The sequence below is a fragment of the Schistocerca gregaria genome, chromosome X, assembly GCF_023897955.1.
Source record: "Schistocerca gregaria isolate iqSchGreg1 chromosome X, iqSchGreg1.2, whole genome shotgun sequence".
In the NCBI taxonomy this organism is placed as follows: Eukaryota; Metazoa; Arthropoda; class Insecta; order Orthoptera; family Acrididae; genus Schistocerca; species Schistocerca gregaria.
Window position 1 is genome coordinate 174,437,735 of NC_064931.1, and position 26,928 is coordinate 174,464,662.

Genomic DNA, 26,928 nt, shown 5'->3' on the forward strand with positions numbered 1-26,928 from the left:
GGTGGTTTCACTGTGCATAGAAATGAGGATGTACCAAAACAAGAATATTTTATTCCTAACAGAAATTTTAATTTCTAAATCACTAAATATTCTTGCTTTGATAAACCATTAAAACTGTAATAACTACCAGTATTGGTAAAAAGTTGTTTGCTAAAAACGTGATTAAGTTTAACTCAAGTGTAAAACACATGACAAGCCATAAATTAAACATGGAGGCACAGGTGCAAATAAAGACTTTATGGAACCCCCAGGTGGATTAAAACTGTGAGCTTGACCAGGACAGGAAACCGGAACCTTTGCCTTTTGCAGGCAACTGCTCTGTCAACTGAGCAATCCAGGTATTACTCACGACCCACCCACACTGCTTTGCTTGCACCAATACTTCTCTTCTATATTACAGACTTCACAGAAACTCTCCTGCATCCCTTATGGACTGAGTGATCATAACTACTACCATTTATCATTTAAAAATAGTTTCTTGAATTGAAATTAATATTTATTAATTTGAATTTAAGAGAAAGCTAATAGTGCCTTTACCAACTATATTATTTCCACCACTCTTTCCCTAATCCCAGCCCGAATAATGCCTTTATAATATTTCCTCTGTCATTCTGAGAGTATAAACACAGGAATGCAAAGAACTTGAAACTTCATCCAATATTTTTTTTTTAAATTGATAATCTGCCACTGGCTCCATAATCAGTAGTTCACAAATCCAAACTACAATTAAGATGTCAGATCAGGTATGTGAAACGGGAGAAAGATTTGCACTGTGGTGCTCAACTACACTCATGCAATGTCTGAATTAGGGAACATTGCTTATGGCTGTTCTCCATCAAAGGTCTAAAATTTATCCTTTCGTATAATGAATCAGACCAGAATCATACAACACCTACATCAGTATGTGCCATTATACTGTGTAGAAACAATGGCATTCAAAAGTTTATTTTTACACCATGTGTGATGTCTCATCTGATACTCAACTTCTTTTGACCAGATTATAGGATAAAGCGTCTGGCAACAGGTTGCAAATATTGTTAAAGTGGAACAGCTACATAAAATTGTATCAGAAGCACACACCAGACTAAGATTTATTGGAAGAATCATAAGGAAGGTCAATTTGCCCACAAAAGAGGGAGCTTATAAAACTCTTGTTCAACTAATTACTGAGTAGCATTTGTCAATTTGCAACACTTATCTTGTCAGATTAACAGAGGAAATACAGAAGAGCTAAATAAGAGCAGCAAATTTGTTCACAGGTTCAGTTAGAAAGTGTGAGTCTTGGAGACCCTCATTCAATTCAGATGGTAGATGTAGTCTTTGAAGTGGTCAAGATGGAAAAATCAGATTTTGAGCCCATACAGAGACTTGCTGACAGTCAATCTTACTGTACCCCATTTGTGATTAGAACAAGAAAAAGGAGAAATGGTAACAGTACATGAAGTACCTTCCACAAAATACTACAAGGTAACTTGGGGAGTATAGATGTAGATATAGAATCATACACATGTATTGATGGATATTTTCAAATGATCTACCATATGACAGGCAGGGTGATTATGTTTCTGTATATTTGGATAGAGGTATAAGGTGGGAAGTCTAATTTAGGTGCTATAAGAAGCTCTGTGGACTCACGCATGACTTCTTGGGACTGGCATGATGTGTCTAGTAGCTCTTCAGTATGTGTTTCAACAGACGTGTATACTTAGTATAGGCAACTTATCAGGCATGAAGACCTTTGGGAACAAATTCATCAATCTGTGCTGTTTCTGGCTTTTATCATTCATATGGGTCACATTAATACCGAATGGTAATTATCTAGGCTAGCTAGAGAGGACGGTAGGAAGGTTAGTGTTTAACATCATGTTGACAACAAGGTCATGAAGAATGAAGCACAAGCTCAATCTTGCATTAAGTAGCTTAGGGAAACCAAAGAAAAAACTAAATCAGAATGGACAAATGGTGATTTGAACTGCAGTCCTCTGAAATGCAAGGTGTAAGAAAGGAATGGAGAGGTGCTGCAGTGGGCTTGTGAAAATACCCCCATCCCCAGTCCTCACAAGCTTTGAGATGGCTCATATCATATACCAGCTGTCATATTCCCATTTCTCAGCTTTCTACACTGACATGATGAACACAGGGTGAACTGACATGGTGTGTCAATACTGTTGCAGAATATGGTTGAAGCAATGTCATACCCTACCAAAATAAGTAGAAACTTAAATTTTAGACAGTCAGTTTTACAAAGTCTTAAACCATAGAATGTGCATTTAAATCTCTGGGATAGCAGGGTAGGGGTGGGGGAGGGTGTAGTGCTGTTTGTGGGGAAAGGGAAGGGCTACTAGGTGCAGTCGGGAGGTCTGGGGAGGGGAGGGGAGTGGAAAAGGATAGAAGTAGAGGAGAGGAAAAAATGAAAAGGGGAGAGACTAATCGATGTGTTGGTGGAAAAGAACTCTGTGTAATGCTGGAGTGTGAGCAGGGAAGGGAGTAGGTGGGTGAAGGAAAGGGACTAGTGAAGACGGAGGCCTGGGGAGTTACAGGAACATTGGATTACTGCAGGGAGAGTTACCAATTGTGCAGTTCAGAAAAGCTGGTGTTGGTAGGAAGGATCGAGCTGCCACAGGGTGTGAAGCAGTCACTGAAGTGAAGCACATTGTGTTGGGCAGCATGTTCAGCAACAGGGTGGTCCTGCTGTTTCTGGACCACAGTTTGTTAATGGCCTTTAATGTGGACAGATGTGGGCTGTCATGCCCATGCAGAATGCAGCACAGTGGTTGCAGCTTAGTTTTATGTCAAATGAGTGTCTCTGCTGGTAACCCTGCCTTGATGAGATGGGTGACACTTCTGACTGGACTTTGGTAGATACTGGTGGGAGGGTGTATGGAACAGGTCTTGCATCTAGGTCTGTTACAGGGGATATGAGCCATGAGGCAAGATGTTGGGAGCAGGGGTGGAGCATATATGGTCAAGGAACAATACTGTGGGAGGGGTGGGAGAGAAGTGGGTAGGATATTCCTCATATCAGAGCATGACAAGAGAAAGCCATAACCCCGGCAGAGAATGTGATTGAGTTTCTCTAGTCCTGGGTGGTACTGAGTTATGAGGGAAGTGCCCTTTTGTGGTTGTACGATGGGAATGTGGGAGGTGGTAAGTGACTGGAGAGACAAGGCATGGGAGTTCTGTTTCTATACAGGGTTGGGAACATACTTATGGTGTGTGAAGACCCCAATGAGACACTTGGTATCTTTGGAGAGAGACTGGTGATTATGACAGATGTGACAGTCATGGGTGGCTAGGCCGTATGGAAGGCAATTCTTGGTATGCAATGGGTGGCAGCTGTAAAAGTTGAGGTATTGCTGGTGGTTGGTAGGTTTTATATGGAGGAGGTACTGATGTATCCCTCCTTGAGGTGGAGGTCAACATCGAGGAAAGTGGCTTGTGGAATTGAGGAGGGACCGGTGGAGTGAATGGGGGAGAAGGTGTGGAGGCACATGGGTAGGATGTAATCACCCTCAGGACAGATTACAAAGATATTGTCAATGAAACTGAACCAAGCGAGTAGTTTGGGATTCTGGGTTGTTAGAAGGGATTCCTGTAGATGGCTCATGAATAGGTTGGCATAGGATCGTGTCATGCGGGTGCCCATTCCTGTACCCTGGGTTTGTTTGTAGGTGATACCTTAAAATAAGAAGTAATTGTGGATGAGGATACATTTGGTCATGGTGACAAGGAAGGAAGTTGTAGGTTTAGAATCCATTGGGTATTAGGTAAGGTAGTGTTCAATGGTGGCAAGGCCATGGACATTAGGGATGTTAGTGTAAAGGGAGGTGGCATCAAAAGTGACGAGTAGGGCACCATGTGGTAAAGGTACAGGAACTGTGCAGAGTTGTCAGAAGAAAAGGTTGGTATCTTCGATTTACAAGGATAGGCTATGGGTAATAAGTTGAAGGTATTGGTCCACAATAGCACAGATTCTCAATGGGGGTACAGTAACCCCATACTGTTCCTGCATTAATGCCTGCCTCATGGAATCACCCCCAGATGGCCTTACCATCAAATCACCTATCTCTGGCTGCAGCCTCTCCTTCCACAATGACCCTATTTGTTCAAATTCTGCCAGTCCATGGTCCTCACTTAGTCTTGCAAAACCATGTAAATCAGGTCCAAGCCTCCTTGCAATACCAAACTATAAAATTCTCCTGCTCTGCAGTCACAAATTCTTGTATCCTATCTCTCACATTGAAACTATTGCACACCAGGAAATAGAGCAGCATGCCCAATACCGCCTCAAAAACTCTCGAACTTGTTCACCTCCTACTCTTCACTTTGACTATCACTATCCACCACCTCACCAACAACCTCCAAAACCACCTCCATGTCCTCTCACAGCTGACAAACCCTGCCTTATAGACATACTACATTTACCACACCCTCAGAAACGCCCTCCCACCACCACACCAAATCCAGAACCTAAACAGACCCAAAACACAGTCCAAAATACAATCATGCATGGCTTGTTAAAGACTTTCTCCCGATCCCTACTATAGGAACACTTTTTCACCATCAACTCTACCAATAAAACTGAGCCCAAAGCAAATGTTGAACCCTGACTCAGTTCACTTTTCCATCCAACCATGATCAACCCTCACTGCCCCCAAATCAACAACTACTAACATTCCAGTCTCTTAACCTCAAACCGTTGCCTCACTATCATTACTCTAATACCTAAACATATAAGCTAACCTTACATCTACAGAAAGAACTGCAATCCACCACCTAAAATCTGACCCTGAACTTATAATCCTACCTGCCGACAAAGGGTACCACCCTGTGGTTCCAACCAACCAATACATACATACATACATATGTGCCTGCCTGCCTACCCCCCCCCCCCCCCTCTCTCTCTCTCTCTCTCTCTCTCTCTCTCTCTCTCTCTCTCTCTCTCTCTCTCTCTCTCCTCCCCCCTCCTCACCACTACCTCTCCCCACACTCCTAGCTTCTACATGCTTCCTAAAGCCCCTAAGCCCAACCACCCAGGAGGAAGCTCCATTGAGGCCACTCACTGTGCCCCCACTGGGTGAATCTCTACTCTTGTGGACCAATACCTTCAGCCTATTAAACTTAACCTAACCACCTACATCAAAGACACCAACCATTTCCTCCACCGACTCTCCACAGTTCCTGTCCCTTTGCCACACGGCTCCCTGCTCATTGCTATTGATGCTCTCTCCCTCTACACTAACATCCCTAATGCCCATGGACTTGCTGTCACTAGACACTGCCTTTCCTAATGCCCGACTGATACCAAACCTACAACCTCCCTCCTGGTCACCATGACCAACTATATCCTCTCCCACAATTACTTCACCTTTGAAGGCATCACCTACAAACAAACCCACGATATAGAGATGGACATCTGCATAGTACCAATGATTCCAACGTATTCATGACCCATCTAGAGGAATCTTCCCTAAGCACCCAGAATCCCAAACTGTTCGTCTAGTTTAGATACACTGATGATATCTTCGTGATCCGGAGTGAGGTTGATGACAACCTATCCACATTCATCCAGAAACTTAACACCTTCTCTCAAATTTGCTTCACTTGTCCACTCTCAACCCAAAAAGCCACCTTCCTCCATGTTGACCTCCACCTCAGAGATGGCTACATCTTTACCTCCATCCATATCAAACATACCAACGACGAGCAGTACTTCCAATTCAACAGATGCCACACATTCCATACCAAGGAGTCTTGTCCATACAGCTTAGCCACCCATGGCTGCCACATCTGAAGTGACAAACAGTCCCTCTCCAAACACACCAAGGGTGTCACTGAGGCTTCACAGATGATAAGTATGCTCCAAACCCTGTACATCTCTCATGCCTTGTCTCTCCAGTCACTTACCACACTTTCCACCTCCCACATTCCCACCATCTGACCACAAAACAGTACACCCCTCATAGCTCAGTACCACTGGGGACTGGAGCAACTGAATCACATTCCCCATCAAAGTTTCACCTACCTCTTGTCATGCCATGAAATGATGAATATCCTACCCACTGCCTTCCCACCCCTCCCATAGGGGTATTCTGCTACTCACTGAACTTACACAATACCCTTGTCCATCCCTTCTCCACCACTGCTCCCAACCCCTGCCTCATCGCTCATATCCCTGTAATAGACCTAGATGAATGGGGCCTGTCCCATACATTCTCACACCACCACCTACTCCAGTCTAGTCGCAAGCTTCATATAGCCCATCAAGGCAGGGCTACCAGCAAAGGCACTCATTTGACATACAAACTAAGCTGCAACCACTGTGCTGTATTCTGGACAGCCTACATCTGTCCACATTAAAGGCCACCGGCATACTGTGGCCCAGAGACGGCAGGACCACCCTGTTGCTGAACATGCTGCCCAGCACAATGTGCTTCACTTCGGTGACTGCTTCGCAGCCTGTGGCAGCTCGATCCTTCCTATCAACACCAGCTTTTCTGAACTCCACAATTGGTAACTCTCCCTGCTGTATATCCTATGTTCCTGTAACTCCCCAGGCCTTGGTCTTCACTAGTCCCTTTCCTTCACCCACTTACTCCCTTCCCTGCTCACACTCCAGTATTACACAGACCACAGACTTCTTTTCCACCCACACATCGACTAGTCTCTCCCCTTTTCATTTTTTGCTCTCCTCTACTTCTAACCTTTTCCACTCCCCCCCCCCCCCCCCCCCAAAAAAAAAGTCCTGACTGCACCAGGCAGTCCTACCCTGTGACCACCAGATTGCTGGATGCTTCCACAAGTTGCACTATACAGTCCTCTATCCCTACATTGCCATCCCTCCCCCTCATCATTGCGGCCTCCTCCCTAGTCCCCCCACACAGACCATTTCTCCTATCAGGTGCAGTTGCTCGTAGCATGTAGCAGTCTTTTCATTGGGCTTGTTTGTGGCTCCACATCTCCTCCACATGGTAACAGTCTATCCTTTTCATAATATTGTCATTATTCCATCCTAAATTTTCCACTGTTTGATAATCTCCAATGGGACGTGTAATATAGTAAAGTCTGGGAGAGATTTTTTTATGAAATTTTTTGAGACTCACTGTTGAGAGTCACATCCTAGCACTGAGACAAGATAGTGATGTTCTATACAGTGGATGCACTGAAACTGGTACTACTAATGATTGTGAATTAGCATCACTGGCAAATGATGAGGTGTGATGGAACTTGTCAGCATAATTTAACATTCTTTTTTAATCTTCCCCAGGCACTTAGCTATCTCCCGTGCAGAGACTTTGATCCCTGATACAGACTTTAAGCTTAAAATTTAATACCTTGACAAACACCAACAAGTTTGGTCTCTATCAGGTTCTTTTCAGATTTACACATGTCTCATCACTATTCTGTTCTAGTTTCCAAACCACTAACCAAAGACATGTTTTCCTCTCCCTTTCATCCACCATGGCAAGTAGTCCAAGACAAACTGAGATGGAAAGTAGGGGCTGATCTTTTGTTAATAACACACTGCATTTTTTTGTGTTCAGTGATTTGTGCTTTTTGCTAAGGCTTGTGTGTGTGTGTGGGGAGGGGGGGGGGGGGGGACCATTTTAGTTAATTTTTGAACCTTGAGGAATAAATTTTTGATCATTGAGGAACAAATCTGACTATAACTCCAAAACTATTCATGCTATAGAGTTGACTCTGGTGTCATTTTAAAGTTCTTGAACTATGCTTCAACTTGATATTCTGTGACACTACTGTGAGATTTATTTAGTTTGTCTATAGCCCAATTGTTTTATTTTTCAAAACCTCAAAAGACCCATTTTATTTTTTCTTCAAAAAATACTTGTTTCTTACATATGTTTGCCTGCCTTTAGTAAAATTGGATGATGGTCTGAGAGGCAAAATAATTTTTACATATACATTAATTTTTCTTAATTTACAGATTGCATGGAATGGTCAACAATTTACAAGTATGGAATTTTTGTTGTAGCTTTTATCCTTCTGTTATAAGGCAATTTTTCCATTGCCATGTTTACAGATCTTACCGTATTGCATGTACACTTTTCAAGTGTCAGTTAATTCATTTACATGCTTATTGATAAGGTGACTACACTATGTGATCAAAAGTATCTGGACACCTGGCTGAAAATGACTTACAAGTTCGTGGTGCCCTCCATTGGTAATGCTGAAATTCATTATGGTGTTGGCTCACCCTTAGCCTTGATGACAGCATTCACTCTCACACGCATGCATTCAGTCAGGTGCTGGAAGGTTTCTTGGGAAATGGCAGCCCATTCTTCGCAGAGTGCTGCACTAAGGAGAGGTATCAATGTCGGTCGGTGAGGTCTGGCATGAAGTCGGCGTTCCAAAATATCCCAAACTTGTTCTATAGGATTCAGGTCAGGACTCTGTTAAGGCCAGTAATGTAACTATTCTGCCACAGGCCGTGCATTATGAACAGGTGCTCGATCATGTTGAAAGATGCAATCGCCATCCCCGAATTGCTCTTCAACAGTGGGAAGCAAGAAGGTGCATAAAACATCAATCTATGCCTGTGCTCTGATACTGCCATGCAAAACATCAAGGGGTACAAGCCCCCTCCATGAAAAACATGACCACACCAAAACATCACCACCACCAAATGTTACTGTTGGCACCACACACTCTGGCGGATGACGTTTGCTGGCCATTTGCCATACACCCACCCTGCCATCGGATCACCATATTGTTTACCATCGGATCACCATATTGTGTACCATGATTCGTCACTCCACACAATGTTTTTCCACTGATCAATCGTCCAATGTTTATGCTCCTTACACCAAGCGGGGCGTCCTTTGGCATTTACCGGCATAATGTGTGACTTATGAGCGGCCGCAAGACCATGAAATCCACGTTTTCTCACCTCCCGCCTAACTGTCATAATACTTGCAGTGGATCCTGATGCAGTTTGGAATTCCTGTGTGACGGTATGGATAGATGACTGCCTATTACGCATTACGACCCTCTTCAACTGTCGGCGGTACCTGTCAGTCAACAGACGAGGTCGGCCTGTACGCTTTTGTGCTGTTTGTGTCCCTTCACCTTTCCACTTTACTATCACACAGGAACAGTGGACCTAGGGATGTTTAGGAGTGTGGAAATCTCGCATACAGATGTATGACACAAGTGACACCCAATCACCTGACCATGTTTGAAGTCCATGAGTTCCACAGAGTGCCCCATTCTGCTCTCTCACAATGTCTAATGACTACTGAGGTTGCTGATATGGAGTAGGTGGCAGCACAATGCACCTAATATGAAAAAGTATGTTTCTGGTGGTGTCCGGATATTTTTGATCACATAGTGTATATCAGTCCTTTTTTCAGGGCAGTCACAATTTTTGTTGTTCTGCCTTGAATTCTGTACAGCTATTTATCCCAGATTTAACAATTATGAACTGATTCACATTGAATTAGATATTTATTTCACCTGAATCTTTATATTTTATTATTAGTTGGGTGTGAAATTGTCAAAACTGTCTGACAAAGAGATTCTACTCTTACCAAGTGTAGCAACTTACATTGTAGCAAACACAGCACAAATCTGGTTTCTAGCACCATCTATGCCTTTTATATGTGCAAAATTATATTAGATTGTATTTGTGCTATATAATGTTTCACTATATTGCATTAAATATGCTTAATTGCTTTTCTCCATCAATAACCATACATCCTGACAAGAATGAGTTCAAAGAAGTGCAAGTGGTCCTTCAATGAACAACTGAAAAAAGAGTTTCTATTCATCAGTGAAATTAGTTCTTTAGACTCAAAAGAAAAGTGAGACGCAACAATGTGCTTCTGGTTTCACAAAAGGTCACATTGGACATTGAGATATACAACTCCATTTAAAGAGTGACAAACTTAAAATAAAAGTCTCCACAGCAGCATCAAGCGTAATAATAAAGTCATTCTTGTACCTGAGAAACTTCGTGGTCAGGGGACACGTAAGTTGCAACTGAGAGGGTCTTTGCATATCACAGAATCCACCACAATCATAGCTTCAGGTCTATAGATTGCCCATTGAACCTTCTTCAAGCAATATTAGACACTAATTTTCTTGTGCATATACAAAAATGGAGGCCATAATCATGAATGTGTTAGCTCTTCATGCTTTAGATACGTTGGAACGTCATCTGGAAAAGGTGACAATTATGTCACCTCTGAGTAATGCATCTAACCACAAAGACAATAAGGTTTTTTTCTATCCTTGTTAGATATTTTGGTTACAAAACTGGTGTCAAAGCAATAGTATTACAATAAAAATAACTGCCTGGAAGAATACCTACTATTTGTTATTTTACATAGCATGACGTTCTAAATTTTATATCTCAGGAGCCAATTCTTTCTCCATCTTAAAATTTAAGCCACCATTTGTAAACACAATATGAAAAACATAAACTCTTTTTAAAAATAATGAAAGGCATGTTTTTGAGATTTTCCAAAATATGTTTTCTTCAGATATCAGTAAAATCAAGCAAATGTTACACCATTGCTGTGTTACATATCAAACTACAGTTTAAACCAAGACCTTTACAATGACATCTGTTTCAGCTTCCTGATATCAATAGTTTTGAAGTTACAGATATATTTGTTTCATGGTGCTACCAGAAAAATGAGAAATTTTTATTTCCTGAAATTTGAAAAACAAATGATCCATGCATCAAGAAAGTATGAAATTTTGTAATATTTGTTTACTTGCTGGTACTTACATTAAACAACAAATAGTAAATATCTGACACTAAGAGATCCAAATCATTGGTTGATTTGATACAGACTGCCCCTTTCTAGCTACAGTACAGTGCTGTAATTGCTCATAGATCACAGAGTTGTCAAATGTTATTTTGCAAGACAGTGTTCCTAATCATTATTCAACTGGTTAATTGATTGGTGACCATATGATAAATAAAATTAGAAGGAAGGTCAGCATTGGCCGTAATTTTGATGATTTATGAACAGCAAAATCAATTTTCGATCACGAGGATCAGTTAATGCTGCTTCGTGCATATATATGTGTGAGTTGCTGACAGAACATGCAGTAGAGACCTCCCACAGGTGCACGCCTCCCACAGATAGTCTCCAGCGGCCAGCCCATGCTGATATAGTTGGCAGCCTGCACCTAGGGACACCACACTCACTGCACTCACACTCACGTGCACTAGTCGTAGGGTACAACATCTTCTCTATAAATCCTACCTGATAAGACCCCAAAGCAATGAGCTTCATTGACCAATAATTTTGTAAACTGCCCCTTAATTGATGAATTACTCATTTCCTTCTTCAACGGGTCTATGTAGTCATTCAGCCCTAAATTCCACCAAACTCAGATATGTTAGTGGATAATATGTTACATTTGTTTATGCTGCAAGTCAACAGATAGTCCTTCAACAATGCTTCAGTTCTCTGTAGGTTTTCTGTATTTTGGCACAGTTTCATTGTGTTGTGATTTCCCTTATACAACATAATTATCTGCAAACAGCCTCCTGGAGTTTCCAATGCGTTACACTGGGTCATTTATATACACTGTGAACAGTAATTGCCTTATAACCACTTCCTATGAGCAAAACTGAAGCTTCTTTCACATCTAATGATTTATCTCCACTGAAAGGGACATCATGCGTTCTATTTGCTTGGAAGTCATCATTTCAGCCACAAAGCTATTTCACTGTTTCATAAGTTCACATTTTGTTGCTGTGCAATACTGCAGAACTGTATCCTACATCTATATACATATTTCACAAGCCACTGAATGGTGCGTGGTAGAGGGTACCTTGTACCACTAATAGTCATTTCCTTTCCCGCTCCTAGGCAAACAGAATGAGTGAAAAACGACTGTCTATATGCCTTTGTACAAGATGTATTTTCTCTCTTCTTAGCTTCACATTGAAAGCCTTCTGGGAGCCAAGAAATTTGGTATTGACTTTGGTTTCCCTATGTAAGTCTTCTGGATCTCGTGGACAAACAAAGTGAGCCACTACGTCTTCTGGATCTCGTGGACGAACAAAGTGAGCCAAGCCTCACACAATCACTGTTTGAGCAGTTCATGTTAGTATTCACAGAGGAAATTTTTGGGCTCTGGAAAAGTCATAATACATGGATAGAATGTGTTCTTTTATTTTTCAACAGACCGACATCAAAGATATGGGCATTGAGTTAAGCACATCTGTCTGGTGATTTTTCTTGACAGAAATGTACTGCACATTTTTCCAATCACTTTGAATGCTTTGTTGTTCCAGCAACTGCAATACACAGCCACTTCATAGAGAGCCTTACTGTGATGGACTTTGCATTGTGTGGTGCCTATGTTGGAAGAAAAATCATGCATTTTCATGTAATTCCTCAGATTTAATTAAAATACCCCCAATAACATGGAAAATATGGAGTTATTCCAATAATCAGCATAAATTAAAAATTGAACAATGAGCACACCTTTTTGTAATCTTTACTATCTTCTGGTGAACAAATGCAAAATAGTAGGGAAAAAGATATCATGGCCATACTCAGCTTAAAGTAGTTACAAATACACACTACTGTCTTTGCAGACTGAAACTTTGCACTGTTGAACTATATGGGCTCTCCATTGAGAAGTACTAAACAGCTAATTCAGAATTTACTGTTAAAGTTCTGAAAGCATCCATTCATAGAAGAGTCAACCAACATATTGCTTCCTCCCAAATATACTTCGTAAAAAAAAAAAAACATAAATGTAAAATCAGAGATATTCAAGCCTACATGGAGGATTACCAACAACCATTCTTCCTGCAAACCATTTGTGACTGGAACAGAAAAGAGGAAAGTGACAATGCTACACAAAGTACCCTCTGCACACACCGTAAGGTAGTTTCTGGAGTGCAGATACAGATTTAGAATAATTTTGAAGGACTTGTGAAGAATACAACTGAAATGCTGAACAGGTAGTTTCTGTGTGATCAGTTGCAGTGGTAGGGAAGTATGTATGGTCAAGATGGTCTACATAACAAGGTAGCTCAATATTCATTCTTTGGTTGCCTAAAGGCATAGGAAGATGCATTGGTAATTAAAAAACCACTGTAACTTTTCAATAAGTAGTAATTTTACAATAAATCAAAGGTGTGAAGACATTTTGGCTATTCCCTAATGTACGTTGAGTTAACTAGAACCTTTGGAAAAAGGCCCGCATATCAGGGCAGTGGTGATCTGTGTACCACTACTTACTTCCCCACATGAGAATATTTATAATTGGCTGAAGCATAAGTGAAATGGAAACTCAAGAAAAGGCAGTTGATCCTCTTCACAAATGAAACAATACCTCCACATATATACTCTGCAAACCACCATGAAGTACATGACAAAGAGTATGTCCCATTGTATTAATTATTAGGGTTTCGTCCCATTCCATTCACATACAGAGTGTGGGAAGGATGATTGATTGAATGCTTTTGTGCATACCATAATTATTCTAATCTTGTCCTCATGATCCCTATGTGGGTGACACATAGGGCCTTGTAATTTATTCCTAGAGTCACCATTTAAAGCCTTGTCTTGAAACTTTGTTAGTTGACTTTCTTGGGATAGTTTACATATATCTTCAAGAGTCTGCCAGTTCAGTTTCTTCAGCATGTCTATGACACTCTCCCACAAGTCAAACAAATCTGTGACCATTCATGCTACCCTTCTCAGTATATGTTCAATATCCTCTGTTAGTCCCACACTTCTGAGCAATACTCTAAAATGGTTCGCATGAATGATTTGAAACCAATCTCCTTTCTAAACTAATTGCAGTCTACCAACTGCTTTACCCCTGACTGAGTCTTTCCAAAAGTGACCCACTGATATTATAGTAGTACAATACAGTTTTTTAGTTTTGTGAAGTGCACAATTTTACACTTCTGAAGATTTAAGGCAGTTTGCCAGTCTATGCACCACTCTGAAATCTTATCAAGATCTTGCTGAATATTTTTATGCAGCTTCTTTCAGACAGTACTTCATTATAGATAACTGCATCATCTGCAGAAGTCTGAGGTTACTATCAATATCATCTGCAAGGTCATCAACACGCAATACGTACAGCAACAGGTCCAAAACCCTTCCCTGGAGCACACCTGAAGTTACCTCTACATCTGACAATGACTCTCCATCCAGGATAACAAGCTGTGTCCTCCCTGCCAAAAAGTTCTCAGTCCAGTCACAAATTTCAATTGATACCCCATATGATTGTACTTTTGACAGTAAGCATAGATGGGTACTGAGTCAAATGCTTTTTAGACATCAAGAAATACTGCTTTCAGTATGTCATGTGAGAGGAATGCGAGTTGGGTTTCACATGATCAATGTTTTCGGAGTCCATGCTGGTTGGCATGTAGGAGGTCATTCTGTTCAAGATACCTCATTATGTTTGAGTTCAAAATATGTTCCAAGAGTCAATAATAAATTGATGTCTAGGATATTGGATGGTAGTTTTGTGGATCACTTCTACTACCCTTCTTGTTGATGGGTGTGATCTGTGCTTTCTTCCAAGTCCTGGACATGGTTTTTTGTGTGAGGGGTCTACAACAGATACTAGTTAGAAGAGGGACTAACTCAGCCACAAATTCAGTATAGAATGTGACAGGGATTCCATGGAGGCCTGTAGCTTTGTTCAGTTTTAACTATTTCAGCAGTTCCTCAACACCAGTGACACTAATACTTATTTGATTCATATTTCCAGTGGTACAAGGATTAAACCGGGGAAATTCTCCTGTCTTTTTCTTTGCGAAGGTACATATGAAAACGGAGTTAAGGACTTCAGCTTTTGCTTTGCTACCCTCAGTTTCAATTACTGTCTCTTTTGGAAGGGAGAGGACACTAATTTTGGTGCCACTTGCAGCCTTTACATGCTCAAGGCTATGGCTTTTTAGAGATCTTGCCAAATCATTTGGAATTGTAGGGCTGAATAATTTCATCTAAAATGGCAAGAAATCATTCTACAATGTGAAAGACACCATCAGCAGAGAACCAATTTGGCTATCCAATACTTTGAGGTGTACAACATTCAAATGATGTCATGATCAGAAAACTCTAAGGATTTCTGTAAGCTTTTGGGCTGCAGTTGGACCTAATTGATCTTGTTAACCCTCTCTACAAACACTACAATTTTTAAAAAAGTACTCTCCAAAGACAGTGGATAAATATATTGGGGCTAGCTTAGGTTTTTATGAACAGCACACAAACTTATTGTAAGGTAATCCTATTCTTTAATAGTCAGAATGCTGCTTTTTCATAATGATCTCTTCAGCGAGAATTTTCTGGAAATTTAATTTCCACCAACTATGTTACTGGAGTTGATGGTTTCCACCACTCCCAGACACTGTACAATGCGATTAAGATTATGATATGATGTCGAAATCTACTATATTTTGACTATATATGAAGTGGGCAACATTATATCTCTCTGCATCTGGAGTCAATTGATAAAATGGCACCATCCTGAAAGCTTGCTAACATTTGACATTTTGTTTGTCCATATTTATTCAGAAGCTGAGCTATAATGTTAAACACATTTATTTGCCAATAAGCTGCTTAATGAGAACTCTATAAGGCCAATGATTGCCTTACCTCATACCATTGTTTCTAAGAGAGGCTGGTAGACTTTGATTGCTTGTAACTTTAGCTGTTTTCCATCATGACTTATATTTACTTCAGTATTTATATCTGGACAGTGTACAAATAATGTAAATCGTTTTTATTCCTAGTGTTACACTTAAGAATATTACTGCTGTTTTCAAATTCTGAACAACTGTTAATGAGAAACTCCGTATGCACCAAGTATATCTTTTAAGCTGTGTTAGTATGCATTGGTGCCTAAATGGTTGTCTTCAGGAGGCTTTATGACATACACAATACATGTTATCCTTATTAGCAAAATCAATAAGCAAACACAGAAAAAATGTTCCAACCTTAAGCATATACAAAGATAACTGAAAATCTTCACAAGCCAAGATCACTAAAAGCATTTCATTGGATGACCAGTTTTGACAGAGCTATGCTGTTAACATTGGATCTTATTCTGTAATTTACAACATGTTGTCCATCAGTGTTGCAGGTTGCTTCACATTGCTTATACAGTTCCCACTACCATGATAATCGGTATACATCAGCATGTCAAATGTAGAAGTATTATGTACAAACAATATAATTATGCTTATGTTTGTACATAATACTTTCACATTTGGCATGCGGATGTATATTGACCTTTGTGGCAGTGGGAAGTGTATATACAATGTGAAGCAACTTACAACACTGTTGGACAACATGTTAAAAAAAATTTAAAGCATAACATCCAATAGTGACAGCTTAGTTCTGTAGAAACCAGTTATCGAATAAAGTGCTTTTTAGTTATCTTTGTTTGTGACATTTTCTTCAGTTATCATACATTGCAGATCACCCTCAGACTGACCACACATTGTAGATCATCTTCCGACTGACCATGTCAAGAATATGTAACACATATGAAGAACTATAATGTGTTATTTACAGTTAAAGTTCTTATCAATATGCACAACTAGATTCACTGAACATTCCATTACAAAGTGTGTTCCATGAGGAATAGTAAATATTTTAAGAGATGGAAGGACAGACTAATGCTAATAAAACAGTCTATACAAGATGTGTCCAAATTTTTACTGTTTACGGAGATACAGTTGATTACAGAGAGAAATTTTTATTTCACATGTTGGTACTCCAGTTGCTATGGATTTATTTACTGATTGTCATTTTTGTTTTGCTGTTCAAGTTGTGCTTGCATTTACATAATTGAATTTTTGATCTGTAATGGGGTCTGTGATTTGGTGAGCAGTTCTACTGTACTGTTTCAGTATACCCGATGTATTTACAAACACTGAGTATACTGATATTGTATTTTTGCACAGGTTTTGTAATAGATATGCTGCTACTGCCTGTAGTGGATACAATAGGTGCTATCTTAACTGCAGAGTAGCAGATTAGAGAGTGTTTATTCATGTTGTCATTAAACTGTGAGAGACTTGTGCAGAGCACAGAAGTTTTATTTCATTTAAACACTCAAATAAATAGTTTAAATGAAGTACGGGACATTATTCACTTGGTACAACGTAACAGTTCAACAACTGCACACAGATTTCTACACATGTCAGTGTTCCAAATACAAGAATATGATGGATATTATGTGTGCACAGCCTCTGTGCTTACCATTTATAGTGAATTAGACACCTTCGAGATGGATGTGAAGGTAGTCAATTGGAGTTCTGTCGTTAGCTAATTGCAATTCTCCAAGTAATCTCATTAATACTGTTTACTGAGAAAGCCACGTTCATGATTGTATCAATAACACTTATAACTCACATTGGTCTCTTGATGAAAATCCACATCCTTTTGTGAACATATTTTCAAGAATGCTTCTCTGTAAATGTGTAGCATGGTATGATAGCCAATCAGTTGACTGGGCTCACATGACAAACTGAAACTTTTGGATCAAGGCAGTCAGGTAGATGCAGTATTTCTTGATTTCCACTTATTGTCAAAAGTACAATTAATTGGATGATAAGAGAAATTTGTGACTGAATTGAGGACTTTTTGGCAGGAGGACACAGCATGTTATCTTGGATGAAGAGTTGTCATTAGATATAGAAGTAACTTTGAGTGTGCTGCAGGGAAGTGTGTTGGGACGGTTGCTGTTTATTTCATATATTAACGACTTTGTGGACAATATCGATACTAACCTCAGACTTTTCAGAAATGTATAAATGTGCACTTCACAAAACAAAAAGCATAGTATGTTAAGACTATAATATCGATGAGTCACTGTTGAAATCAGCCAACTCATACAAATACCTGTGTATAGCACTTTGTACAGATACAAATTGGAATGATCACACAGGCTCAGTCATGGGTAAAACAGGTAGCAGACTGGTTTATTTGTAGAATACTTGGCAGCTGGTGACACTTGAGCACACACTGTCTGGAGGCAGTGTTCCTGCATCTGACATTATCTAGTCAAGCTGACTTATAAGGGATAGTAACATTTTTGATTATTTGTTATATTTAGAGGTGGAAAGTGCCATTGTTGTTTGATAACATGATCAAGAATCAAAGAAAAGTCACATCTGTTAAATACATACAAGCCTGCATTTCGAACAATTTGAAGTAGGCTAACCATATAAAACAAGCTGAAAAGAAATCAGGTGCCAAATTGGAAATATTTCTGATCAGTTTACAAGTCTTATGAGATATGATCACTACAGGAAGAAGATAACAAAGAAAAAGAGAGTGCCATGTTATGCAACAAGTTAATTTAGTAAGTGCAAGAGCATCACAAAGACATCCATGAGATTACTTTGGAATACACTACAAAAGACGCATTGCACATTACTGAAATTTCGAGAGTGTATATTTCAAGAGAAGAGTTGAATAACACGCGGCTCCCTCCCATATATCTCTTGCAAAATCACCAGGACAATAAAATCACATAAATTTGTGTTCATATGCAGGCTTCACATGCACCATTCATGAATGAAACAGGAAAGATAGTAGCTATAGATGTTACTCCATCTTGGCAAACAAGAATCAAGTACTTGATACAAGGTGTCTTTTCACTAAGTAATGTACTGTGGCAACACTGTGGACATTTCAGTCAGCACACCAAAAACAATATAAAGAGTTTGAACAGTTAACCTGATGTTTGGGATGATGTGTGAAATACATAGTTAATGGCACCATCCACTGCACTGTAGTTTACAATAGTGTGTCACACAAAGTGCTTCTACAGAAGGGACAAACTGAGCAGTCCTGACTGGCAAACAGATAACTCTTATACTGTCACCCAGTCAAAGATACAGCAAAGGTTTCTCCTCCTAGCACCTACTTATATGAAACAATTTAAAACTTTGAGTACCAACAACAAACAGCAATGTACTTATGTTGTCAAAACCAAAGCAAAAACATCATTAGGCTTTGTTCTTAGTGTGTGTCAACACCTTTTGTAGAACAGAGGACATTACTACGCATTTTCCATTCACTTGAAGTTTCCTTTGCTTTCATGATATAAAAAAGGAAACAAAAGTGAATTCAAACATCAAAAATTGCTGCAGACTGAATTATGTATTAAACAAAATCAAATATTAATAAAAAGGAGGAGTACGTTCAACCAGCTGATACCATTTTTGGCTTTGATCTGAAGCATAATGATGTAGTATGTGATGTCATACATATGCAAACAGAGATAGAACCCAACAGTGACAATAATTATTTATTTGCTACATTATTATTTGGAATATACATTGTGGTAACAAACTACTCTATAGTGTAGCTTAAGGTCTAGGTTCGGCTGGAAGGTTAGTCTGGTTGCAAGCAAAGCCCTATGAATGTCAATACAAAATCTTAATTTGTAGTGACACCAACCAATGTGATATGAGAATAACTATAATTCTTGTTGTGGTGCATATTTTACACATACTGGACTGCCATGAGTGGTTTTGTGTCCACTGTTTTGATGATACCATGCATCAAAACAGATGGGTTGTATCAACATGTTTCCAAATGAAAATTATCTAATACCAAATTAGTTGATGCATGCTGAATTCTGAAATAATGCCTCCTATACAGAATGAGAGTAACAACGAACTTACAATGTTCTCTAACCTAAGAAACTGAACTTGTATTTGGAAGGAGAGGGAGTCAACAATCCATCAGGCAGTTATTACTTATATTTTCTCACAAATTTATTTCAGGTGAATGCCAGTGTGGCTTTAAGAGTACATATACGATTTCCTGCACACCCTTCCCTATTTGAGCTTATGCTCTATCAATTGCGATGCTAAACCTAAAAACTGCTGTCTTCCATGAGAAGCTTCATCACTTTCACTTTAAAATTTCTGACAAATACATCTCCATTGACAATATTGAGCTGCCACATGTTATCCTAATTCAGTGACTGAATATGATTTGAGTATGTTGCTGAAAGTGCAGACTAATTCAAGGCCATTCCAATTACTATGTGAACTGTAGCTTTGAATAATACCAAACAAGAATATTTGTAACTATACCCAGGAGGTGATAAGGTATCCAGTGGAAACGCTGTAATAGAAAATGTACAAGTTAGAAACAAAGCTGTGTCAAAAGAACAGATCCATTTCTAACTTACTTGAAGTTCTATAACAAATATTGTGTACCAAGTCATATTTAAACAATGTTCCATGCTGTGGAGATAGTCATTAACTGGACTATAATGTCACTGGCCGGAGTGTTTTAACATAATAAAAACAATAAATCATTCACAATCAAACCTCTCTGGTACAACGGTGATCAGGGAATGTCGTATTTTCTGCAGTGATCAAAAAGATTTACTATATACAGCATTTACAGAGTTGTAAATTTCAAATGTGGAAGAAGGCAAATATTATATTTACCATCTGCGTAAAAACTGTTGTAGCAAAAGTATAACGTAAAACTGCAAATAGGTTTAAGTTACATATGCCTCCTTCTACATGCTGATTATAGCTCATAGCACCTACGTTGTTTGGATTAACTGAAGCTACTCTGGAGAATGGTTGTTGGGAATTATTTATTAAAGAATTCTGTGAAAGATAGGAAGAAATGCATATCTGAAAGAGTTATTGCTCATTGCTGTATAGATCTGAATGGAGATGTTTTGGTTTGCTATTTGTACCTCTTATCATTAGGTACAAAGGGTCAGGATTGAACTTTGTTCATGTGCAGGTACAGTAGTTTCAACTTTGGACTGACTTTAGTCTTGAAAATGGAATTTTAGGGAAGAAATTATAATCAACATAGTGCAGTGTTGTGCATTAACACTAAATTCACCACACTGCAAAACAACTAGATCAACTGAGCCTACCAATACCAAATGTCAGCTTCATCCTGTAATGTACCAATGATGTGGGGTTGTGACAAAATACGGGTGCATAGGGAACACTGGCAATGTTTCTTCAGAGTTTCCATTTGTTTCTAAAATGTACGAGGGAGTGGTGAAAAGTAATGCCTCCGAATTTTTTACAGGGAAGCTCTTAAGGCTTTTAAAATAAAACAAGGGTTATTAACACACTACATACTTATTCTCCATGTCTACATATCTGCATCCCTCTGTCACATTAAGATTTCAAATTGTAGTGTGTAACATGGTGGTGTGTAACTTAACTACATCAGTCTTTGAGGAACAGTGGTGTATTTGAGTTTTTTTGTCTGCACATGGACCACCCTCTCTTTCAGCAAGACAATGCCACACCATACAAGAGTTATATGACATCTGCAAGTCTGACATCTTGGGTTCACTAGCATCACTTATCCTCCATACAGTGCCAAACTGGCCAATCCAATTTTAATCTGTTTCCAAAACTTTAGTAACAACTTCAAGAACTGCACTTTTGTAAGTGATGAAGCGGTGCATGCTGATGTGAGGTTGTGGCTCCATAAACAAAGTTAATCATCCCACATGTATCAACAAACTGGTTTCTCATGAGGAGAAATGTGTTCGTTGCCAGGGCGACTGTGTTGACAAATAAATATGTAGATATGAAAAAGAAAGATGTAGAATGTTAACAATGATTGTTGTATTTAGAAACTTTAATGAGTTTTCACACACAAAATTCGGAGGCATTACTTTTCTGTATGCCCTTAACGTAATAGTGACATATTGATCTGTAGCATACCTCACGGTCTAGGTTAGGTTGAAACTGTGGGTTTCGTTGAGTGTTGACGAAACGGTACCCAACGCTTCCATTAAACGCAATATTGTATGCAAACACACTTCTAAACAGGCCACCTTTTATTACGCAAGAGTTACGACAGATCACGAAGACATACTTGGGTCGTTGTCATTTTTAAAGAACGTTACGAATGTCTGTTTTAATTAATTTTATCTCGTATCTTTTCTTGTTTGAATGCCAAACAGTACCTTAGGTAGCTAACCATAATAACAAAACCTATGATGCGCACAATATTCAAAATCGCATGTAAAATAAGGTTGTCTTGATTAAAGACAAATGCACAGCTTCGCTTCGATATCTGCAATGCAAACGAATGAAACAGGTCGACCTACTCACCACTCTAAAATGTGTTTTTGCTGCAGTAGGGCGTTTTAACTTAACTATAAAAGCAAAAGATAAGGTGTCACAACGCTACAACGTCTCTCTATAACCTTACAGGACACAATTACAAACAAAAGGACGGGCAAGAATTGATATTCTGCGCTCTACTGGCGCAAATTAATCAAAAACTTTCTCATTAGATTATTTGCGAAGAAAGCGTTAAATGACTTAGTACTGAACATCAGATAACATTGATACAATCCATTGCTGTACCCCATCCCCTAGTCACCGGGGAAAAAAATCACAGAACATTCTCATCTTAAGCATAATTGCAAATGCTTTTTATGCTCTGCATGTTGGAGTTAGAGTTTATAAATTTCTTTTCCATTCCGTAAAACTAGCATTGGAATACACTTTCCCCAACGCAAAATTGCATTCCTTATTCTAGATGGCTCTGGTTGTTCAGGTTGGTAGTCATGGGCAAGAAATCGCTAACTATTGCAAGAAAAGTGAAATATTTAGATGCGTCCACATGATGCATTTTTTCTGTTCAATCTTGCGCACGAGCTTATATTCCCTAACCAACAGCGCAACTACTCTTGCGCATTTGTGCTGTGCTGTTCATCAGCCGACAAGTACAGGGGGCCCGTGTGAGTTTCGTTGTGTACTTCGTTCGGCTCGCCATGTCGGGCGATTTGTGTAGTAATGTCTTTTGACTCCACAGTATGCACGTTGAAATTTATAAATGTTTACAGTAAAGTCATAAGGAATGTAGCCTCTAACGATTATTTAAATAAAAACTTGAGATGTGATGTAATGAACGTCAAGTATTACATAAACAGTCTTCTCCCATACTGTAAGGAATAAAATATCATAAGTTTCGAAGCAGGAAAATAGAAGAGGAAGTCCATTGATTGAAGAAAAGTACAAGTTGTACAACTTGGCTTCCGCCATTTGCCGATAGGTGGCGACAACGGTAATTAGCGGTCGAAAGAAACAAATCGCACACGTCAGGCAGTTAGCTCGGACCTTGGTCAACATAACCTCATTCAAACATTTCGTGGAAAGACCACAAAGATAAGAGAGATTATGGCTCGTACGGAGGCATATAGTCAGTCATTTTTCCCTCGTTCTGTTTGGGAGTGGAACAGGGAGAGAAGATGCTAGTTGGGGTACAAGGTACCTTCCGCCACACACCGTATGGTGGATTGCGGAGTATGTATGTAGATGTAGATTGTGGCGCATGTTGGAACAAATGATACCTGTTGTCTGAGCTCTGTGGTCATTCTTGGGTCATTCCGGCGACTGCAGAAAAGGTTGAGAAGACCAGCCTTGGTGTGGATTTTCAATGAAGCTCACAATTTGCAACATTGTCCGCAGAGCTGATCGTGACCAATTGGTCCTGAGTCTAGTGGAAGGACTGAACCAGAGACTTCGAAGGTTCTGTGACAAGCTAGGCTGCGACTTCCTGGGTTTGCGCTATAAGATTGAAAACTGTAGGAACCCCCTGAATAGGTCAGGTGTACACTACACATCAGAGGCTGCTGCTCAGGTAGCTGACTGTGTGTGGGGTGCACACAAGGTTTTTTTTAAAATTAGGCGACACTTCATCCAGTCCAGATAACGATAGGTGTAGGAAACCCAGAAGTATCGGTGTAAGATCGAAAAAAATGCCTCCCACAGGTGGGAGAATTAAAATCCTAATACTGCCAAAACATTCGTAACAAAGTGCCAGAGTTTGAAGTGCCCATGAAAAGCAATGAAATAAAAAAGTAATAGAAGTGAGATTTTTGGTGAAAATTGAAGTGTATATCGAAAGGATAGGCAAATGGGAAATGGAAGTGGTGTATTTGTCACAGTAGACATTGAAGCTGCATGTGAGATTTTTTGGGCAAGGCTCAGTATAGGGGGTGGGCATAAAATGATAAATGGACCCTTGTATTGTCGACAAGGCTCATCTCATGAAGTAACCGAAAACTTTAGACATAACCTCAGTTCAAATGTACATAAGTTCCCCAGTCATAATGTAATCATTGGTGGAGACTTTAATCATCCAACAATTAATTGGGAAAATTACAATTTTGTTAGTGGTGGGCATGTTGAGATAACCTGTGGAACTTAAGTAAATGCCTTCTCTGAAAACTAACTATAACAGATAGTCAGGAAGCCCAGTCATGATAAAAATGTATTGGATCTAACAGCAATAAATAGACCTGACCTCTTTGAGGATCTTTACATCGAAACTGGTATCAGTGGCCATAATGCAGGTATGGCAGCAATGATTAACAAAGTACAAAGGACAACAAAAACAAGCATAAAGCTATACACAATCAGTAAACTAGATACAAAATCAATAGTGTCATACCTCAATGAGGAGTTTGATACTTTCAGCACAGGTCAGGAGCATGCAGATGGACTCTGGCTCAAGCTTAAAAGAATGGTTGACCATACAGTGGATAGATATGTGCCCAGTAAAACAATGCATAACGGCAGGGAACTGCCATAGTACACAATCACTATAAAGCAATTTCTAAAGAAACAGAGATAACTGCATAATAGGTGTAAAACAAAGTGTAAGGCTATATACAGAGAGATGCTGAATGAAACACGTTTGTCTGTCAAGAGAGCAATGTGTTATGCCTTCAGAGATTGCTATAGCAGAATATTGTCAAGTGATTTTTCACAGAATCCAAAGAAATTCTGGTTGTATGTAATGGCTGTTAGTGGCACCAAAGTTAATGTCCACTTTCCAGAAAAAAAGAGACAGGAACTGAAATTGAGGGTAGCAAAGCAAAAGCTGAAATGCTTAACATAAGAGAATTTCCCCAGTTTAATCCTCATACCATGGGAAGACGAATGAGATAAGTGTTAGTGTCAGTGGTGTTGAAAAACTGCTGAAAGCATTAAAATTGAACAAAACTCCAGGCTCCGATGAAATCTCTGTCACATTCTATACTGAATTTGCGGCTGGTTAGCCCCTCTTATAACTATAATTTGTCGTAGATCCCTTGAACAAAAAACTGTGCCCACTTGAAAAAAGGCACAGGAAACACCCGTCTACAAGAAGGATAGTAGAAGTGATCCAAAATCTAACATCCAATATCCTTGACATCGATTTTTCGTAGAATATTAGAACATATTCTCAGCTCAAAGCTAAAGAGGTATCTTGAACAGAATGACCTCCTCAGTGCCAACCAGCACGGATTTCAGAAACATAGATCACGTGAAATCCAACTATCACTTTTCTCATATGACATACTGCAAGTTCTGGATCAAGGCAACCAGGTAAATGCAGTGTCTATTGATTTCCAAAAAGCATTTGACTCAGTACCACACTGACGCTTATTTTCAAAAGTACGATCATATATGGTATCGAGCGAAATTTGTGACTAGAATGGGGACTTTTTGGTAGGGACGACACAGCATGTTATCTGGGATGGAGAGTTATCATCAGATGTAGAAGTAACTTCAGGTGTGCCTCAGGGAAAATTTGGGGCCCTTGTTGTTTCTGTTATATATTAATGGCCTTGCAGACAATATTAATAGTAAAATCAGGCTCTTCATACAGTTATCTGTAATGAAGTACTATCCATGAGAAGCTGGATAAACATTCAGCCAGATCTTGATAATATTTCAACAGTGTGCAGAGACTGGCAAATGGCTCTAGATGTTCACAAATGTAAAACTGTGCATCTCACACAACTAAAAAACATACTATCCTATGACTATAATATCAATGAATCACTGTTGCAATCGGCCAACCTATACAAATATCTGGGTGTATCGCTTTGTAGGGATATGAAATAGAATAATCGCAATGGTTCAATCATGGGTAAGGCAGTTGGTAGATTTTGGTTTATTGGTAGAATAATGGGGAAGTGCAAACAGTCTACAAAAGAGGTTGTTTACAAATCACTCGTGTGACCCGTTCTAGAATATTGCTCAAGCGTTTGGGACCTGTACCAGATAGGATTAATGGGGGATATTGAACGTATACAGAGAAGGGCAGCATGAATGATCACAGGTTTGTTTAAGCCATGGGAGAGTGTCACGAAGATACTGAAGGACTGAACTGTCAGACTCTTGAAGATAGACGTAAAGTATCCCAAGAAAGTCTACTAACAACGTTTCAATAAGCAGCTGTAAATGATTACTGTAGGGAAATACTACAGCCCCCTACGAATGGCTCACATAGTGATCATGAGGATAAGATTAGAATAATGACTGCACGCACAGAGGCACTCAAACAATCATTCTTCCCGCGCTTTATTTGTGAATGTAACAGGAAGAAACCCTAATTACTGGTACAATGGGACATACCCTCTGATATGCACCTCTCGGCGGCTTACAGAGTATACACGTAGATACGTATCGGCAGTGCTTCATTTGTGACGGTAGGCATTGGTATCTCTGCCGAAAAAAACCAGAACTGCAGATGGTCAGATGCGGTAGGATAGAAGATTTTTTTTGCCAGTACAAATGTACTTTTAAAACTCTCAGAAAAGCGGTAAAACAATGTACTAAGAAGTCTACACTTCAAATCTGTGTAGGTTTTTTTCCCCTCCAAATCAAGCACTGCATACTGGTATAATCATTCACGAAACTTGTGTAAACATTTTTTTTAACAAGTAAAATACTAACGATGCATTGAACTAGCCCTCACCTAACAACTAAGAACTTCCCTAAATATTTCTTGGTTTTAGGAATAATCATTGATATGTTTTGATTTGAAATGTGAAATAAATAGTTCCACATTACTGCTGCAGTTTTTCAAGTTGAAAATCTAACGTCTCGCTGTTGTTTCCTTCCGAACTTTCCATTCAAAACGTTGTCGTCACTTTGTATTTCTA

The 26,928-nt window shown here is 39.4% G+C and overlaps 1 protein-coding gene across 3 annotated transcripts in view; it reads right to left on the reverse strand.

Annotated features, from left to right (window-relative positions):
- LOC126299234 (peroxisome biogenesis factor 10-like) overlaps nt 1-22,338 on the reverse strand; it is a 101,858-nt gene extending 79,520 nt beyond the window's left edge. Inside the window, exon 1 of one of the 3 annotated variants that reach the window (XM_049991021.1) lies at nt 21,701-21,864. The gene's annotated coding sequence lies outside the window, so the exon portion shown is untranslated. The other 2 variants (XM_049991020.1, XM_049991019.1) reach the window with 2 other exon arrangements.
- Nucleotides 22,339-26,928: the final 4,590 nt, after the last annotated feature.